Source organism: Panthera pardus, unplaced genomic scaffold (assembly GCF_024362965.1).
Source record: "Panthera pardus isolate Hobbes unplaced genomic scaffold, ASM2436296v1 HiC_scaffold_25, whole genome shotgun sequence".
In the NCBI taxonomy this organism is placed as follows: Eukaryota; Metazoa; Chordata; class Mammalia; order Carnivora; family Felidae; genus Panthera; species Panthera pardus.
In genome coordinates this window covers 35,395,507-35,409,202 of record NW_026526821.1, presented here as the reverse complement: position 1 = coordinate 35,409,202, position 13,696 = coordinate 35,395,507, and the positions used below count along the sequence as shown (strand labels likewise).

Sequence of the window (13,696 nt, the reverse complement as noted above, 5' to 3'; positions counted from 1 at the left end):
TTGCGACTTTTCTGCCAAGAAGAATGTAAGTGAACCCGAAGTTTGTGAGGGTTGTCTAGGGTCTCTTAGGACAGTAATGTCACCTACTTTTGTAAACATAGACATTACACACATATTGCTCTATAGCATCCAGTGGGACAAAAAAAATACTACTGGACTAATTCCTATATTTACATTTTTGGTAGCTTGCTTTTTTAAAAATTTCTTGCTTCATAAATCAGAATACAGCTTTTTCAGCAATGAACATGCTGTCCTCATCAATTGTATTGATGTCCAAATATTTCATGTCTTACAGGATATTTAATTATGTGAATAATCAGTAATATAATGTCATAAAATAAACAATATCATATTAAGGGGGAAATTGCAAAGTATTTTCACATGCACTGTCAAATTTTATCCTCCTTACCACCTTAGAAGGTAGACAAGGGAACATTTGCCTTATGGTGGTTGTACACTCCCAAAACTGAGACTCAGAAAAATTAAATGACCTTGCCTAGTGTCACATGGTCAGTTAGAATTAAAATAGAAAAATCACATGCTTTAACTTCATAGGGACCATCTTCATTTTTCCTTATATAATACTTTGACTCCAAAATATACTATATTTTCATTTCCATAATATCTTTATTCAATGACCAAATAACAAGCTGAAACCCAAAGTCTCTAATAAAATCAATAGCAATTCAAATTATGAAGTAATATTTAAATCAATACTATATTTTATATCTTCATTTTTATCTGGTATATTTCATTCAAGCATTTTTCAAGAACTTTGCATAAATGTTTATATACAGAAGGACTGAGGCCTTTGTGATTGATAAAAGTCAATTATTATGATTGCAATTTGCAAAATTTACATGCCTTGCAATTTGTCACCTTAGCAATTGCTATTACACATTTTCCTGTAGTATCATAAAAACTTTAAAAACAATGAGACATATGTAATGAAGCATTTATATTCTCTCTCCCTCCATCTTTCCCTCCAGTACTTTAATGAGGAAAGAAATGGATAGATTTTAGTTTAGTGTTCACAATTTATTACCTTTATGACCTTGTACAGATTATCATTTTCCTCAACTGAAAAACTGGAATACCTCAGGGGATGGCTGGTTAGGTCAAGTGAACTAATGAGTAGAACATCATTCAAAACAAAGACAAATTAATTTCATCATAAACATTAACTGAATACCTATTACTTGCACTATGTTTGGTGCTCTGGGAACCCAAAGATAAACAAATACCATTATAGAAGTAGAAGAGATGTCTGTGAAAGATTATGACAATTTTTCTTGTGATACATTATTGCAGATGTCCTCATTTATAGATTATTAAAAGATCAACTGAATTAATTGATGATTATCTGCTTTAATAAGAAAACATAGATGGGAAGTAGCATGGGTCATTAATCTTAAGTTGTTGTAGTTGATTATTGATTTCATTATAAATCAAATGGTTGTTCCTTTGAAATGGTTTCTTTCCATACCTGACATACATGATCTCTTTGTTGACATCAGAGAGTACTTCAAGAGTTAAAAGAAAAAAGGAAGCAGTTTTAACTCTTTCTTCCTGGAAGGATCATTCTCAAAACATAATTAAATTTCCTTTTAGGTGTTTAATCTTAAAGATAGCTTACAAAGATCCATTAACTTCTCTATCTGTCCTCAGTGATTCTTATATTGCAATAACAATTGGATCATTTTTCCTACAACTTTCACCTACATTAATTAAATAACTTTCTAATCAAGCTTTAAAAAAATCTTCACTTCTCTGAAATCAGCAAAGAGCAAGTAAAACTCACCATTAAATCATATTTTAAGATAGTAACAAAGTTTTCCAAAATTTGTTCCATTCTTCATTTATTGAATGGGAGAGAAAATAGGAGAAGCTAACATAAACAAGTACACTCTTGTGGATAACGGTTGTGTCAATTTTCATTATTGCTGCTGGTGGTCAAAACAAAATGTCAATGGTAAGTGTAACCCATGCATGTTGCCCTTGGAATCTTCTCTAGATCCTCTATGTCCTTCAAAGGATTCTTTTCAATTTGTGTACTTACTTATTTGGATTGGCCTTAATGAATCACATGCCATTGGGTGGTTACTATTTCACAGTAGTGAAAGAAGAGGCTCCTGTGTGTCTAGACCTTTCAGTTTAGATGGGAGAATAGAAGAAGATACATAAGATGTAGACTTGTGTGGCACAAGGTGGGCATAGACACACAGAAAAAGGTAAAGTAAGGCAGCCATCCCCAGGGTGGGGTAGAACTGACCAAAGGAGGCCTCTTGGAGAAGGTGGGTTTTGAAAAACATGGACAGATTGACCTGGTATCAAGGAAGACAAGGAAGACAATTGCCCTTGGCATTGCTAATGTAAGAAATATATATTAAATAGGAAAGCCAGTACAAAGATGTAACTCTTCATCCTTCCATGTTTATCAATTTGCATTAAAGAAGTTAGACCCAGAAGTTCACAATCGTTTATAGACTACATAGTCTCTATTTAATGTCTTTATGTGATAATATGCCCTACATATGGTATGCATATGCAAACCTTATTCTAAAAAAATTAAATATTCAAATTGTTAGGTGTATCTCTTAGTCACACAAATAATTGACTTGGATTTGTAGAACGAAGCAAAAAATTACAAAAATCAGAAAAAATGCTGATTAGAAACCATATTTGTGAACTTCAAAAGGGGAAAGCTCAGCTTTGTTACAGCTGAAATTTGGCTTGTTGATGTTTCAGTCCACTTTACAGTGAAATGTAAAAATGTACTCTGGCCCTATTATCCCCCAACTCTTCCAACACACACACACACACACACACACACACACACTGGGAGCACACAAGGATTACAGAAGTAGGGATAATTTAACTAACCTGGACAAGGTGCACAGAGATGTCAAGCTGGAATTACTACTTACCAAAACCTTTTCTTGTATTCAGCATATCACTGAACACTTATTTAATTTAATTTATTTACTGCCTTTCAAACCCTTTCTAGTATAAAAACCCTTTTGGATAAGAACTGAAAAGTAAGTGTACACAAGAATATTTTGTGCAGAAGTTTCCAAACCCTAGAATATTTGCAAAGAATGAGAAAGTGAAGCGTGCCTCTGATGCACTCAGTTTGCATGACCTTGGTAAAATTTCCCTCATCCTTTCTTTTCATTGGTCTCTCCTGCACCTACTTTAATGAAGCAAGAGCTGTTTCTGCAATGAGGGTAACCAGTGGAGGAGACAAGGCACCAGAATAATGGCTCTTTCATTGGCAAAGTATGTTTATGCTAAGTCCTTAGGAAATGTCCTTTTATGGGTTCATTTAGGATAAATGCCTTCACAGAGGAGAAAATGCGAGGGGGGAGGGGAAGACAAAGTCCATAAAGCAAACCCTGAATAAGCAGATGGTAAGGCTTGGTAGTCATTCCTGAAAAGTTCAGTAGCAAATGAGGCAGTAATTAGTTAACCATTTTTAAACTTGTTTTAAGTTAGTTACCACTAAGTTTCAATGTGTAAGATTTAGGCCTTGGAGTACAGCCCTCTCTGCTTTCCTAGCAGAGAGGAAAAGCTTAACGTGGGAGCAGGGAACTTCTCTGCAAAACAAAACAAAACAAAAAACAAACAAACAAACAAACAAAAACAAGAGTCAATGGAGAAGTTTTAAAATTCTTTAAGGAGTGTTTCTCTGCAAGAAAAACAACTACCTCCATGTGTCTCAGGGTTAGGCAAGCTCATTTAAAATAGTTTGCTGCCTGAATTCTCAGATGCTGCAATTCCTTAAAATCATGTTACCGGCATCTCTGGTCCCCCCAGTTAACTACTCTTTTAATTGCCTATTTGAAGTTATCACTTGAAGATGTGTTGGGACTAAGGACAATTTATATTAATTGCCTCTGGGAGGGGAGGGTGAGAGTGGGGTGGCCAGTCTGTTGTGCTTTGCAGGAAGCATTGCTGGACAGAGCTGGAATTCTGGAATGCCCTCAGGTGTTCTGATGTTGTAGGTTTGGGATATGTCTGTGACTTTTTTTTGTGAAAACACTGCAAAGATGCTCCAGTAACCAAGAAAGAGAAAGAGGAAGGAGTCTTTGGTGTATTGCAAAGATGCCTGGAATGGCAATCTAGAAAGCAATATGCTAGTTATGAAGAGCGACAATTTCAGGGCAGTAGCTCCGAAAATGCCTTTCCTAAAGGAATCTCTCCAGGACGAAACACAATGCGTCTCTTAGTGACCTTAGTTGAGAAGTGATCTGAGCAATTCCTTCAGGGAAAAACATGCTGTGAATTCCATTATTAAAGCGTACTGTCTCAGCGTGGAAGAAGTGTGCGCTGGTCAGGGCACATGGCCTGTGGCCTGTGTCAGTACCTTGGGGTGGCACCGATGCAGGAGAGCCCGGTTGCTCCGGGCTTGGAGCTTCGGCGCCCAGGCTGCAGACTCCAGACCTGGGAGTTTCTGCCCGAGCAAAGGGAGAAGCGCGCCACTGCGGGCGCCTAGCTGCCTGCGCCCAGAGCTCGCAAGGACCTCAACCTGAGAAAGACACGGGAGCCTGGCACCTGGGTTGGACTTCTGACACATTGGCGCAGCTGCTCCAGGTATAGACATGGGACAGAAAAACCCGGTCCAGATGCAAAGGTCAAGTCCACACCGGCTCCAAAGCCGGGATAGGGGGATCAATTACAAGGGTGCTGGGGCTGAGCAAATTCGGCCACAGCGACCGAACCTGCGGGGTCTTTTGTGTCTGGGCGTGGAGGGTTGTTAGGACTAGAAAAAGGAGGAAGAAAGTTCCTAGCAGAGAGCGTGTCCCTGCCTCCCCGGAGACCTTCTTCGCAGCTCCTGCGCCGCACAGGAAGTCTTGCCAAACCCGGTGTTGGAGCGAGGTAGGTGGGCTGTGAGACCCAGGCGCTCTCCGATCCTTGGGCCTCTCGGGTCCTTCCTCCATCCCGAGAAAAGTCGGGAGACTCTGAGGGGAGTGTAGGATGCTGAGCTTGGGGAGAGAGGAGACCTGTTTACACAGGCATCGCTTTCTTTTCTTCCTGACCAAACAGCCAGCGCTGTATCCGCACCGGAGGAAAATGGCCCGAAGTGCCCCAGCGGTCTGGATTCCAGAAGAGAAGTCGTGAGGATGCGCGCTGCAGGGCCAGGGGTGCACGGGGTATCACGCCGCAGCTCGGTCCTTGGACAATTCTGGGACCCGCGCGAGGTTTCCCAGACGGAGAACGGATTCTGCTGAGAGGAGATCGAAGCTGAGACAGCACACGAGGCCCAAGTGGCGCGCAGACAGCTCGGGGCGAGCACCCGGGAGCAAGCGGTTTCTGCGGGTGGGACTGGCGGCCGCCCTGGACCCGCAGGTTCCGGACCGGGACGAGAAGGTCAGTAGGTGGACTGGCTCATTGGCCAGGGCTGTGAGGTTAGGTTCGACTTAAAAAAAAATTTTTTTTAAATCAATCAATCAATCAATCTGGGGAAAGGGTGGGGAGCAGAGGGCATTCCCCACCCCAGGCTGCAACTGCAAGAAAAGCCCAGGCTTCTGCCTTAACGGGAGTCCCCAGGGACAATGGGGAGGGGGCAGCCTCTCAGCAGCAAATCTCTCGCCAGACGATGCTCCTGCGCCCCTTCCGCGGATCCCGCCTGGGTTGCAGGTCCAGTCTGCCGGCAGGACGCAGGACCGGGTTTCTGGCGGCTCCAGAGGGCGTCCTATCAACACCTCTCTCCTCTTCGGTGGACAGGGCCGGGTAAGAACTCTGGGAGGCCCCACACCAGAAGAGCACCGTGGATACCCTCCTGTTAGTCCCCTCAAAATAAAAACAACATTAAATCCCCTATAGTAACAAGAAAAATAACATTAACCTTCGGATATTTCTCTATGGCGAACCTATGGTTATCTTTTAATTCAAAAGCAAATTTGCGGGTGCCTCAGCTTTCCCCTGCCTGTGAAATGCCCCAGGCCCCTGCCACCCCAGGTCTGGCTGTCTGAGGTATCCCCCGGCCCAGCAGCCCAGGTGGAACCCGCACGTGCTGTCTCTAGGCCCAAATCTGTGTCCTCCCCGGGACGTTCTTTGTGTTTCTAATTATCCCGGGCCATTTTTTTTTTTTTTTTTTTTTTTTTCTTTCAGTTGTCAGAGAAAGAGTCGGATCTATGGAGGTTGTAGCCACGGCCTCGGCCACAGCTTCGGGAATCCCAAGCCAAACCAATGGGCCTTGGAGCCCAAAGCACCAAAGCCACCAAAAGCAACGTTCGCCAACCTCTGTCACCCAGAGGTCGGGAGTCTCGGTGGCTGCCGCCGCGCCGTTACTCCCGGGTGACTTTGCGAAACGCACAGATGGGGACGCCTCCGGCCCGGCACGCAGGGCCGGCTGATGGATCGTCTCATTTCCCGACTTGATGGGCCGGAACCTGGGGTGGCGGGGCTGGGGGAGGGGGCCGTGCGCGTCGGGACCCAGTCGGATGGCCGCGTGGGCCGGGTGGGAGGCTCTGGCCGCCGGATTTGGGTTGGGGGATGAGGGTGCGACAAACAGATCTTAGAGAAAAACCTCGAATCCCTCCCCCCCCCCCCCGCCCCGCCCCCTGTGTCTCCGTCCCCAACACGAAGTTATCCCTTCCTCCTTGTTCTGTTTTGGGCACAGGCGCCGCGTCCCGGGTCTCCGGGGACAGCGTGACTGTGAGTGCGGTGGCGGCTCTCCGGGGCTCCGGGCCCCGCCTCCTTCCTTGGGCGTCCGCGTCCGCCTGCACCGCGCTGTTGGCATCCTTTCCTGCGGGTGGCTGCAGGAGGGCAGGACTCGGGAAGGACCCTGTGGGGGGAGGGTGTGAAAGCCGCAGGGGGTGAGGGAAAGCTTTCATTCCGCGTCCATCTAAAGTCCAATTCTGGCCTCGGACTGGGAATTTTGGAGAGAGACAGAGGGGCAGGGGTGGAGAGTCAGGGTAGCGGCGAGGGGTGTTGTAGAAGGGAAAATGCACACCGAGCAGCTTGCATCCCGGCTGTCCTACCCTCCAGGGAGACCTAGAAAGACAGGAGCCTCGGGGAGAGACAAAGTCGGCGGTCCCTGTCCGCGCACCTCTTCCAAGGTTCAGACAGGCCAGGCGCGTGAGGAAGCGAGGAGTGAGGGGAGAACGCGAGGCTGCGCTTAGGCGAGGTGAGGACAACTGAAGGGGAGATGGGTGGCATCACTGGGGTTCCTGCTTCAGGGCCGTAACTGTGGGGTGTTTTCCTTTCAGCTTGCCAGAATTTCCCCCAGGTCTCAGGAGCAGGAACTCCCGGCTGTGCTCCAGGTGTTCATCCCAGGGCCTCAGGCCTGCCATGAGGAATCCCCGTTCTGGGCGTGCATTTGGGTTCGGTATCCTGCCCTACTCCCCTCCTGCTGGACAGTGGACCACTCTGAAGGCCCCTCTGGCCAGGAACCTGCCACAAGGGTCAGGGCATCCAGCTAGTGCACTGCCCCAATACTAAAGTGTGGTCTGTGGACCCTTAGCATTTCCCCCACCTGGCTGCTGCACAAGCTCCTGCCTCACCCACCGCACTGCAGCAGAACCTGCGTGTGAAAAGGTTACCTAGGGGACTTGTGCACCTCTGCAGCTGGAGAAGCCCTGGCCTAATTTCCAGAGCCCGAGTTGACTCCTGCTGACTCCACACAGTGTGTCTCCCGCTTCATCTTCATCGTCTGTCCAGTGAGAGGTGTTTCTGAGGTCCCAGGGCAGCTCTGCAGCAACCCCTGAAACCACTCCACCCCAAGGAAATGAAAATCGCTGGTTAGTGGAGCCTGGCAGGAATGCATTTTTAAGTGTCCCCAAATGATTCTAATAGCCAGGAAGAACTAGTAGAGAATTAACTCCCTTTGCAGATCAGCTGAGATACGGCCTGGAGCCTACACAATACTGTGAGTACAATGCTTCAGACCCCTGGGCTCTATAGCCAGATTCACTCTGGCCCCAGCAGATGTGGCCTTGAGCCGGCTAATGAGCCTTGCTGTGCCTCCGTTTCCTTACCTGTAAAATGGAGTTGATAATAATGCTCTACCACAAAGAGCGGGGTTCGGGTTTAGAACCAAACATTTAGAATCAATTTAAATAAATCTTAGTTTATAATGCCAAATAGCTCAATCTCTCATTTTAAGTCCAAATCACAGGCTACTTATTTACCTCTCCCCTCCCCCACCCCAAGGGGCTTTCTTCCAGGGCTCAAAGGCTTATTTTGGCTTCAATATTCACGTCTATTTCTCAACATTTTAAACATGAAAACTAACATTTTAAATCGCTTAGCAACTTACTCAACCTGGTTTTCTGCAAAGTTGATTTTGCCACTTCCAGAAGCACTAGTAAAGTATGCTTTTAGCTGTGTGGCTCACCAGGGAAGCTACTGAATAAAAATACCTGGAGGGCTTGTTAGGAACAGATGGCTGGCCTCCACCCAGAGTTGCTGATTCTGTGAGTCTGGGAAGGGGCTGAGCAATTATGTATCTAACAAGCCCCCAAGTAATGCTGATGCTTCTGGTCAGAGGGAACCATACTCTGTGAATCACAGTGCCAAATGAACGGTCTGCTCCAAGACTGGTGGAAATCTTACAGCAGCACGGTCCATAGAAATATAATGCAAACTATAATTCTAACTTGAAACGTTCTGGGAGCCACATTTCATTCTTAAATTGTTATGCATTTATTTTCTATTGAAATATATTTGACATATAACCTTGTGTAAATTCAAGGGGTAGAATATGTTAATGTGATACATTTATATATCGTAATATGACTGCGGTTGTAGCAATAGTTAGCATTTCTGTCACGCCATATAATTATCGTTTCTTTTCATGTGGTGGGAATAATGAAGATCTAGTCCCTTAGCGAGTTTCATGATGATACAATATTGTTGTCTATATGTGTGATCTGGATCTCCAGGACTTCTATATTGACTAGTTGAAAGTTTGTACCCTTAAACAATATCTCTTCTATTCCTACTCACTGGTAATGAATCACCATTCTACTCTCTGTTTCTATGAGTCTCGTGGCTACGTTTTAAAAAGTAGAAAAGAAAAGGGTAGAATCAATCTTGAGAATAGATTTTATTTAATGGAATATATCCAGAATTATCAACATTTCACCATTGAACTAATAACAAACACTGATGAGCCATTTTATTTTGTTTTTTTTTTAACTTTTTAAATGTTTATTTATTTTTGAGAGAGAGACACACACAGAGTGCTAGTGGGGAGGGTCAGAGAAAGAGGGAGACACAGAATCTGAAGCAGGCTCCAGGCTCCAAAGTGCCACCACAGAGCCCTAAGTGGGTCTCGAACTCACAAATGGTGAGATCAGACCTGAGCTGAAGCTGGACACTTAACCTACATCATCAGATACCCCATGATGAGCTATTTTATATTTTGTATTAAATGTAAATGTACTTTGTATTTTTGTATTAAATGTTTGAAATCTGGTATTTCTAATCTGGAATAGCCACATTTCAAGTACTCAAGAGTCACACAAGTCTGGTGGTTTCTCTAGGAGACAGGCATGTCTAGAGAATTCTTTCAACTGGAAAGAGATGGATATGAATTTCATTCTTCCAGGCCATGATATTACTGGTGTGATGATCAATCAGGTTCATTCTGAAAGGATGTTTAGGGGACATCTCTTGTTTTGCTCCCCCAAGCTCCAGCATCCACATTCTTCAACTATATCCTACTTTGCTAGAAGGAAACCCTATCTCTAACTCAGCCCATGGGATCCTGGCACTCTTTTTTTCTTTTACATTTATTTATTTTTGAGACAGAGAGAGACAGAGCATGAACGGGGGAGGGTCAGAGAGAGAGGGAGACACAGAATCTGAAGCAGGCTCCAGGCTCTGAGTGGTCAGCACAGAGCCCGACGCAGGGCTCGAACTCACGGACCACGAGATCATGACCTGAGCCGAAGTCGGATGCTTAACCGACTGAGCCACCCAGGCGCCCCAATCCTGACACTCTTGAATCTCCTATTGATTTCTGATTTAGGGATCAATATCTGACTTTACAAAGGAGGATGAGGTATTTCCCAGGTCTTCTTGGGAAAGGTATTCTTGTTCTCCTCTGGACTTAGTTAAGAGAATATAGGGTCTGGAGCTGCTAAAGGTGACAATTTGAACTTCTGTCATGAAGAAACAAACTTTCTAGTAACATAGGGAAGATCAGAACTGAGAAAGTGAGCTAGAGAAACCAGCCCATGGGACTTGATTCCTTAACTCTGCCCCACTTAAAAGCCAGCTGTGATTCAGCCTATCTATTCTACCTTTTAAAAGATAGGGAGGGACTCATTTTAGAAGATTGTAGGTATCACAAGCTGGGCTGGAGTGGCAATTTGCATTTGTTGGACAGCTTGCTCTATCAGTTAAGCCCTTTGATGCATTATTATTTTCTAAACAACATTAGCAGGAATGTAACTTTTAAGGTAGCAGCCCATTTTGGGAGTCCTTTTTCTTAAGAATGTTCTGTGTATGAGTTGCAATCTATTGTGCCTTGACACTAGGAGGCTTGATAAGAGATCAGGATCTGATGTGGTCCAAAAGGCTGCTCTTCACTTTCCCTTTGAAATAGACCTTCACAGGAGTATGGATGAACACAGGTATTGTTCCTTGTTAAGTGGCTATAATACATTTCACACACCTCTGACTATAGCTGAATAGCATTATATTGTGGTTATTTTTCTATTTTCTCTGCTAGACAAGAATTCCTTGAGGGCAAGGATCACATTTAATACATCTCTGTATTCTCAACACCTACAATAAGGTGTGGAACCCCACAGATGCAAAGTAAGGTTTTCTGATTTACACAGTTCTGTCAAGGCTTTGTTATTTCCCAGAGTCACACTGCCCACAGGTACATGGAAGTAAAATACTTAGAAATCATCATATTCTGCAAGTATCTGTATATTACCAATGGCTGATATCCATTATAGAAACAAACATTTGTGGGTATTTATCAGACTGTTCTAAGCTCTATTCTAAACAGACCAAGACACTAGGCATTTTCCTGTCTTTAGACTTTTCCCCTACTATTCCTTCAACCTGGAATGCTCTGGTCACCCCCTCCGTTTGTCCATGAATCTGTCACTCACCTCCCTCACATCTGTCTTCAAATGTCCCCGTCTCGGAAAGGGCTTCCCTGGACATCCTATTTCCAAAGACACCCTCTCTCTCCTGACAGCTATACCCCTCATCCTACTTTGTAGCTTAATTTTTCCCCATATAACATATCACTTTTTTTTAACCTTTCTGTATTTCATCGAATCTAAGGTTGTCATGTTATTGTAGAAACACACTATTATTTTATGCACCACTAAGAAAAGATGCCAATTAAGCCATGGTATGCCATCAATTAAGACTTATTTTGACTTCAGATCCTAAAAGTGAGGGGAAAACATGTGGTTTAGAATCAATAAAATACAGTACTATGAAGTACAGCCATTTGCATTATTGTCTGGCCACTTTCAGTAGAACAAGTGTTTTGATCTTTTTTTTTTTTTAACTTCTAATTTCTTAATGCCTTAAATACTCACTAAAACATAATAATCATTTAAAACTTTGTTGAATGTGGAAAGATAAAGCCTGTTTCTTTAGAAGTGAGACCAGAGATCAAGAAAATAGTTAGGAGGCACTTGGGTGGCTCAGTTGGTTAGGCGTCCGACTTTGGCTCAGTTCATGGCTCAGGTCATGATCTCGAGAGTTTGAGCTGTGCTGACAGCTAGAGCCTGGAGCCTGCTTCAGATCCTGTGTCTCTGCCTCTCTCTGCCCCTCCCCTGCTCACCATCTGTCTGTCTGTCTGTCTCTCTCAAAAACAAATAAACATTAAAAAAAAGAAAAAGAAAAAGAAATTAGGAAACAATATAATAAATGCTTAAGTGGAAGATGGCAGGAAATTTTCTTTGGAAGCTGAGAGAGGTGTGTTTCCATTAGCCTGGCAGTGGGGAGGCTTCCCAGGAGAGATGATGGTCTAGAAGGGTATGAGAGGCACATACTATAGGGGAGGATTTCCCAAGCAGAAGGAATAGTGTCAAGGCCCAGGATATAAATGAGTACAAAAGTTAGGAGAATCAGGGGGTATTCCATATGACCAAACTGTGTGTTGTGTCTAAAGCTGCGGTTCCTAAACTTGAGCATGCATCAGAATCACCTGCAGGGCTTGTTAACACACAGATTGTTGGGTCCCACACCCAGAGATTCTGATTCAGTAGGTGTGTGGTGCAGCAAGAGAATTTGCATGTTTACTAGATTCCTAGGTAATGCTGATGCTGCAGGTACAGGGACCCCATTTTAAGAACTGATGGAGTAGGGGGTGGGGCTGGAAGATTAGAGAAGGGATCAGTCATTTCAACTTGGGTACCATGGCTTGGAGGCTGCCATAAGCTGACCTGTGGTGTGGAAATGATTGAGGGGTGGAGGAAAGTAAGGGACTCTTTTATTTCTGAATACAGCTTTCTGAGATGTCAGTGAAAGTGTGTGCAGGAACTCTTATATAGTTTCATAAGTTCAGGGGAAGTCAACAGCTTTTTTGTGGATTAGTTTGCCCTCTTGTTCTTTAGAGGAGCCTGGTACAAATGACATGTAGTGTATTTGTTCTCTTTCAGTGTTGTCATGGGACAGGCCCAGAAGGCATTAAAAGTGATTTTGCGACTAAAAGTTGCGAAAAGTGAACATTCTGGGAATCAAATGTTTATACCAAACACGAGATACAGAACAATTTTAAAGAATCACAGGTCGGGGTGCCTGGGTGGCTCAGTTGGCTAAGCATCCAACTGTTGATCCGACTCTTGATTTCTCACATTGGTTCAACAGATTCTCTTTCACCCTCTCTCTGCCTCCTCCCCTTCTTTCTACTCTAAAAAAAAAAAAAAATCACAGGTTAGCTGGAAGTTGCTACAGAGAATTTCTGCAACCAAATTATTGTTCCAATGAGGAACCCAAGACCCAGGGAGATAAAGTGCTGGGATACAACTCCCCTGCTTCCAGCTTTGATATCCCCATCAGTAAGAGTGAAAACAGGGCCCCAGAACTTGTGCTCTTGGCCAGACTCCCTCATCCTTACATACTCCTCAACACTCACAGCCTCATGATCACCATCTTCCTGGAAACCACTAAGACTATTCTCAATGTCAGACACCCCAGGGCACTAGCCCCCCACCCCAGCTGCTTCTAATATGGCTCTGAAAACCCCCTTACTGATGTCATTTCCCCTCTCCACCCCCATATTCTGAAACTCACTATCAGCATTTCCCATAAATCCTTAATTTCTCTGAATATTCCCCTCACCTGCTTGCTCTAGCTCAGATCTGGATCTCATATGAGGACACCACTCTCTGTGCATCCCTCTCAAGAGAGGGCTGTACCCCCAAACTCCCCATGCTGTGTCTGAATATGGATGCGTGTCTTCTTTACTCCTCCTTGCTGTCTTCCCAGATGATTCTCTTCTTTTTTTCTAACTTCCTTATTCCCCCAGCTTTGAATTTGATGTCATCAGATTGTAACTCCAGTACTTTTTCTTGTACCACCATGCACTGTCACCCCTTGACCCAAACCTGGGGCATGTTCTCATTCCCTGGATATGTTAGCTATTGACTCACTATCACCCTCTGTCATTCCTACATCTTCTTGGTGGTTTTAGTGTCCATTGAAATGACTTTCTAACAGCAAAGCCTCTAGTTCCTCAAGCTCCTGTCTACCAATGGTCTTGCCATGT

General features: G+C 44.3%; 1 long non-coding RNA gene across 1 annotated transcript; it reads left to right on the top strand.

The window, feature by feature from the left end:
• Positions 1–4,352: 4,352 nt before the first annotated feature.
• Positions 4,353–8,088, top strand: LOC109274720 (uncharacterized). Its single transcript, XR_008417782.1, has 3 exons — positions 4,353–4,878; positions 5,051–5,378; positions 6,124–8,088. It is a non-coding gene; the product is annotated as an uncharacterized LOC109274720 (long non-coding RNA).
• The last annotated feature ends 5,608 nt before the right edge of the window (positions 8,089–13,696 follow it).